Source organism: Ischnura elegans, chromosome 11 (genome assembly GCF_921293095.1).
Source record: "Ischnura elegans chromosome 11, ioIscEleg1.1, whole genome shotgun sequence".
NCBI classification, from domain to species: domain Eukaryota; kingdom Metazoa; phylum Arthropoda; class Insecta; order Odonata; family Coenagrionidae; genus Ischnura; species Ischnura elegans.
In genome coordinates, this window is record NC_060256.1 from 52889471 (window position 1) to 52894997 (window position 5527).

Below are 5527 nucleotides of genomic sequence, written 5' to 3' on the forward strand. Positions count from 1 at the left end.
TTGATAATTATGGCACGTTCTCGGGCAAACTAATGCATTGTAAACTTAATGTAAGATTATTGCTTGTGGGCAATTGATAATTCTATCCTAGTATAAACATAATGAGATTGAAAACAAGAGTGTAATTAGTGTTTTCACAACAGGAAATTGATAAATTATGCAAAATAGGATCCAATAAGACTATTTAAGCTAATAATGTGATCTGATATTAACTTTGAAAGCAATATTATTTTGGTTATGAAATTGTTTCAGGATTATTCCATATGTGCACTACAATAATACCGTAAATGTATCAAGCAGTTATAACATGAATGGATTTGAGTACGTTATAGTCTCACTGCTACATATATACTTTGTTTGTACAAGCATAACTTCGTCTTTATTTGGACTAGTAACGTTTTCGGAATCCATACAATATTTGGGAAATTTAAGTTATGTATATTAATTAGAGAAATCATGAGAAATTACTGTAAATAGATAAATACTTGTACTATTTTCTTAATTGGGATGTGATGAAGCTATTGCTAGTGATTTTTCTTTATTTTCTTTACCTTCTATATCTTACTAAATTTTGCAAAATCTCTGAATTTCCTAATTTAACTGATGCATAGAAAAATTAATTGGTATAGTAGATACTATCCAATTAATAATGTAAAAAAACTCAAAAAATTTTAGTTGTTTTTCAATTTAGTTGGTTACACTGCGACCCGATATTCAAAGTTATGTTATGCAATAGACGAAGGAATTATGAAAATATTGATGTATTAATGTACAAAAATGTGAATTAAGTACATTTAAGAGTATTAAAAATTATTCTTGGATATGCGCCCTGAACTTATGTAAATAAGTAAAGTAATCCTTCTAGGTGGTTCGAATTGAGGGCTGACTCACTGTAGAGTCATGTGATCTTGGGTATTATACCTATCTATCTATATCTACAAAATATCCCGCAAGACACCTGAAAGGTGTTTGGCAGGGGGTGTTAGGGCACCAGCCGTTTACACATAAAAATGAAGTGCTCTAACAAAGTTGGGACTAGCATTTATTTAAGTCCTTGATGGTTCGGGGAAAAAACGAATTCCCATGTCTATCGGTTCGGCAAAACATCTTTTTTAATTTATTGCTTCTATTGGACGTGGAAATATAGTGTTGCTCTAATATTATGTTCTCCGTATCGCTCTTAAAGATATCCATTCTCAATTGTTCAAGCAATCTAAGCCTAGAGCGCAGCCTCCGAGTCTCCAGCGGCTCTCAGCCTAATTCACTTTAACATCTAAGTAATGCTGTCTGTATGCCCGTAGCAGTTTTTGACCAATCGCACAGCCTTCCTTTGTATTTTATTCAGTTTGCGGATTAAATCTTTCTGCACCGGATCCCATACGCTCGCTGCATATTCAAGGTGCGGTGGGACGAATGCGAAATAGCACCTTTCTTTTTTTTCTCTCATCCGAAAATCTTCCCACAATACGCTTGACGAATCCTAATTTCTTCAAGGCTATGCCGCAATTATTCCTTATGTATGTTCCCCACAAGAGGTTCTAGGTTATCGTAACTCCCAGGTATTTCACTTCGTCTGTTGTCTTAATGTTTTAGCTTCAAGTTCCTTCGATTTATCACATAACGAAATGGACTGAATAAAATGGGTTTATTGTCAATAAGTGGTTGAAGTAGCCTAAAAGTCATTAGCTATGTTGATTATTGGGAAGGAATGGATACGTATCGCACTCATTTACCGTTAACAACACTGGTGGTCGCACTAGCATCTAATCAGAAGAGAAGGATTAAATTGTTGAATATTGTATTGAAATGAGTTATTTGCAAATTGGGATGTTAGAGAAATGCATTGACTGGTAAAGAAAGAGAAACATTTCTCCTTTGCCCATGTTATTGTAAATGTCCGGAAATTGTATTTTGTCGTTTTTCAAGCTGTTATACACTTGCATGACCTCAGAGAATAAGTGGGTGTTTTCCTTGCTCTTTAGTTTTATGTTGTGTGCAGTATAGTGGAGAAGTGTTATGCAGCAAGTGAGGCAAGAATACGAAGTCAATTGCCAGAGTTGCCAAAAAGAATTGCTTATTTTTATTTTACTAATATAGTGTAATCCGTTAAAAATTTGGCAAATTTTAATCACTAAATAACAGGAATTTTCATTTGTTAGAAGTAATTTACTTTATGATTGTTCTGGTTTTTTACCATAGAAATTTACTTAACACATCCAGAAGCGCAGTAAAAGTAAGATAAGAAATGATTTTCGGAGTTGTATGAAAATAGGTAATATATTCTCAGATTACCTTAGTGGACCTAAGGTAAGATGTGATGGCTATATTACTAGAGTTATTTTTTCCTCTATATTCTTCATGTTAGCAGTTAAAGCTAGTTCCCAGACTAACTAATGCATTGAAAAATCAATGGAAGACTGGTGGGCAATGGTAGAAATCATACAAATATGATTGTATATAGCTTGAAATTGCAATAGCATGGGTGTGTCCATGCCACGGATAAATTATATTTTACACTGTATAGGAATGAAGAGTGTATCTGAAAATAATCGAAACTATTTACTTATAAGGGCAATGAAATTGTATTAGATCTTTGATATAAAATGTTTAATTTATTAAAAACTTATGGACATAAAGGAAAATATTGAGTAGGCTAACTTCTGCAGTTTATCACAGCGGATTAAGTTTGATGGTATTCAGTATCAATATGTAGCAATACATTAAACATACAATCATTATTTCTGGTTAGTTTTCACTGTAACATCGAATGTGGCCACATATTTAATGCTCCCATTACTTGAATGTTCATCCTGAAATTTTATAATAATATTCGATTACTGAGGTAAAGGCATTGAAAAATAACCTTCCATGGTCTTAATGTAAGAAAATTTTCTGAAATGTATTTGATGAAGGCCGAAGTGAGGTAAATTATGGTTATACTTCTTACATCACTGCTATTTATTATCTTTTTGAGTTAAGAAAATGTATTTTGATACTCCAATATGCGAAGCGAATTATGAGTATCATCATAGTATTTACTCCTATAGTCTTAATGTTATAAAATGCATATGTTTACATGTGTTAATGCTATAATTAGTACAGGATTTATTTAAATAAGTAATTGTTTGCGAAAGAGGTGATGATGAGAATATTCTTTTAAGTGTAATTTTTTATTTAGGCCTTAACTACTTTTTCACTATCAACATTATTGACCTTAATTATTCTACTAATGTAACTTTAAGGACTATTAATCGAAGCCTGTGTTAGACTGTTTGTGCAATACAGATTTTACTTTCTTGGTTTCAGAGAAAATTCATCAAATCTTTCGAGGGTTCAAATGAGTTCATCACTCAAACCATCTTCGGTTATCATTTCTCCGTAGAAACGTAGTGCAAGTCTTACTGAATTTGCAGAAATAATTTCATTTTTTCAAGTATTGGAGGAGCCTATGTGTTAGTTTAGGAAGGCAGAATTCTGGTAAAGGCATGATCCATTTTTAACTACTTGCGCACAACGCTTATTTTCCGTCCTTATCCTACCCACATAAAACATCTAAACAAATGAAAGAATTTCCTTGATGTTACATAAGTCATTATTTAGGGCATTAGAATGAAATGCCAAGTGTATTTGTCAGTTAAATTTGATGAATTATTTAGAATTTTCACTTGTTTATAGAACTTGCTCCCATTACAGAAGTGTTCTTTTCAAGAAGTAGATTAAACTCAGCTTTTAAATGCAAATTATGTGGAAGACTCCCTTACAGTTAACATTCTAGCACAGTTTGTTGGCTATGCTGGCTATTCATATTGACAAACGGGAAAATAACTGTGATGGTAAATTGGTATTAATACTATCCAGGGAGTTATTTTTTTGCTATCCTTGTATTGTCAAATGGTAGGTGTCATGCTTTCAGGTTTGCTATTTCTTTTCATGGCTCCGCTATGGCACGAGTCTTCTGTCCATGGGTGGGTGCCTTCACCGCATCTCAGCAACCTTCCTCCAGTCTTACTGCCCATCACCGATCCTTCCCACATCATGGCCTCCAGGTCTCCACCTTCCCGTTCCTCCTGTGGCCTGCCTGCTAACAACTCCCAGCCAGAGCCTTCAAGCCCATTGGCCGACCCACAACCCTTAAAGCTGCCATGCCCATCTGCGGTGGAAAGCAAACCTATCGGGAATCCATTGGATCATCCCAGCCCATCACCATTCATCCCAACCCTCTGGCCTCCCTGAGGACTTCTCTTCCATTGGAGGACCACTAGGAAATGGCTGATTGCTGATATCCACTCCAGCCTCCTCTGTAGCCTGTTGCTGACCTCAAGGAACGACTCAGTTTGATTTTCATCCCAGGATTCCATCCCAGAAACCAAATGTTTGAAGAGAATCCTTACAAGCTCTTCTTGTCTTGTCTCAGAGGTCAAATTCCCAAGTTTATGGCCAATCTATTAATCGCCATGGTGTTTTTTATGGAGAGCATCCATGACCTTTCACATGTTCCTTGTTGAACATTCCATTTCTTCAGTTCTACCATCTACAATGGTTTGTACCACCTTTTGGTGGCTTTTCTACAGTTTACCATCTCTGTAAAGTTCTGCCTTGGTTTTCAAAGGTCTTTGTTTGCATCAGATGGATTAAGGATACCAATGAACTGTCAGCAACATCCTTTCAAATCCCAATTCCAGCCCTCCTGACTTCTAAAGACAATGTGTGGTTACATGAAAGTCCTTCTGCCTACCTAGCTCCAGTTCCTTCCCTTTTATCTATATTATCTCCTTCACATGATTAAACCTCTCATCAGCATCCATTCCCTGCACTGTATCAGGCCATGTTCTTACTATCTACTCCAGCATCGGCTCCTGAAACTTAGAGCCAATAATAATTCTCAGTGAATTCAAAAACAACTGTATCAATTGCTGAGAAGAAAAATTTGTGCTTGTACTATTTAGTGATTTTCTTCTACAACATATCTACTGATACAGGGCATTTCATTGTCCCTGCTTTTAACCTCCGTTGTCATAAGATTCTTTCACATTCACTAGTTTTGTGATTCTCTTCCCGAATATTCTGATTCCATTTTACTCGATATAATTCCTACTTGATGTGGTCCTCCTCATAATGCAAGAAATAGTTTCTATAACAATGCTTCTTCATACTTTAATTGAAAGGAACAGATGGCCTGGAGCTGAAATTTCTTTGTCATATCACATTTCTGGAAGTGATTCCGAAGTATAGGGAAAAAATCTGCTATAATTTTTTAACTTACCAGCTGCCTGAATATATTCCTCTGCAAGTTTAAGCATCTGTTTTATGCTTTCAATCTTAAATTGCATTGTTGATCATCTACCAGTCTCTGTTAATTTCCTATATGTGTAGTCCTTCAATTGCTAAGGAATAAGATATTGAGAGAAGAGGTTAGCCTCTGCAAGCATGACACTTGTGTATTTATCCGACTTGTCTACTTCTAAATGAAAATCCTACCACCCCAATTATTTCATCCTATCTTGCAGCATTGTGCGCGCCCTGTGTA